Source organism: Rhincodon typus, chromosome 10 (genome assembly GCF_021869965.1).
Source record: "Rhincodon typus isolate 14 chromosome 10, sRhiTyp1.1, whole genome shotgun sequence".
NCBI lineage: Eukaryota > Metazoa > Chordata > Chondrichthyes > Orectolobiformes > Rhincodontidae > Rhincodon > Rhincodon typus.
Window position 1 is genome coordinate 13,895,452 of NC_063341.1, and position 1,829 is coordinate 13,897,280.

The window sequence follows — 1,829 nt, forward strand, 5'->3', positions numbered from 1 at the left end:
ACCATGTGGAGATAAAAGTTTTTTTTAGTTTAAAAAGGAGTCAGGTATCGACGTAAGTTTGGGGAGCCAAAGGACCTGTTCCTGTGCTGTACTGTTCTTTGTAGATTGCTGAGAAATGATGCAGGATATTTGCCCTAAAAGCCCATTGCCTGCTATTGAACTGCCTTCAGAAAATACTGAATCTATCCTGTTACAGATATTTACTCTGCAATGTTTACAATTCATTAGCAGGTTTGGAGTAAGTTTGGCCAGGCTAAATACTAAAACTTACAACATCTCATCAATTCTCAAGAAGAATGGAGGTCATGATTTGCCACTGGGCCAGATATTACAGATGATGTAAGACACAAAAAGTGGAAGAAAAAGTTGTGAAAATCAGGGAATTAACTTGAACTTGATAAACATAGAAACAAGTGTTGTGACAATGTAGTTTAATTGAGAAACTATGATAAATGGCCATGCCCCATGCTGGAGGACTATATACTTCACCTTAGGCTCTGCCTGCTCCATCCCCACAGTAAAAACAAGGGTCCTGACCTGAAATGTCAACTTTCCTGCTCCTCTGATGCTGCCTGGCCTGCTGTGTTCCTCCAGCTCCATATTGTGTTATCTCCGACTCCAGCATCTGCAGCTCTTACTATCTCTGAGTGCTGTAACTTGGCTTTTCACACTAATCCATGTTCTGAACATAGTACTTACAGCTGACTTGTACATCATGTTCATTTTGGTCATTTACTCTGCTTTGGATGCAAGGCAGATTTTAAATGCAGTATTTACTAGATAATTTCCCAAATCTCACTGTATATCGTTGACTTTTGGAATGCTCTTCTTTCCAGCTTCCTGACCTCCAACCTCAGCAAGCTCAGCTCATCCACAACACTCTGCGCTTTTCCCCAAGCCTGGATCAAGTCATGCTCACCCCGGCAATAGAAATGTAAGAAATAGCCTCAGGGATAGGCCATTCAGACACTCAAGCCTGCTCCACCATCAATGACAGAGTGGGGCCTTAAAGTCCACTTTCCTTTCTGCCACCACATTCCATCTCCGCCTCCTTGACTTAGCTGACATCCTGTCCCCCAAAATGACTCCAAATTAAAATTCTCATCTGCCATGTTTAAATAGTCAGATAGCATAAGTTCAAGTCTGGTTCAAGTTTTAGCACAGCCTGCCTCACAGCACCAGGGACCTGTGTTTGATTCCACCTTCCTGTGACTGTCTATGTGGAGTTAGCTCGTTCTTTGCACGTCAGTGTGGGTTTCCTCTGGGTGCTCTGGTTACCTCCCACAGTCCAAAGATGTGCAGGTTAGGTGGATTGGTCATGCTAAATTGCCCATAGTGTTCAGGGATGTGTAGGCTAGGTGGATTAGCCATGGGAAATGCAGGGTTACAGGGTAGGAGGGTGGGTCAGGAAGTGACGCTCTTCAGAGGGTCGGTGTGGCCTTGATAGGCTGAATTGTCTGCTTCCAAGCTGTAGGGATTCTATGAAGTCCAATCTGCTCCAGAGGGTGTAGAACAACATCCCTGAACAGGTTGATATTGGAATTATCTAGGACTGTTTACAGCATCACACTGCTGTCCAATTTGTGCTTTCTCCTTATTCTCCATATTACTTTTGAAATCTGTAATTTTGGGATGGGGGGGCGGTCATGATCTTTGCAACTTGCCCTCCTGCCCTTTCTGACCCCCTTTCTCTGACACCAGGAGATACAACAATCATTCAAATGAACATCATTTTTAAGGTGCGGTAACATAACTTGCCGGCTTCAGAAACGAAAGCTAAACAGATGGGAGATAGTAGGAACTGCAGATGCTGGAAAATCTGAGGTAAC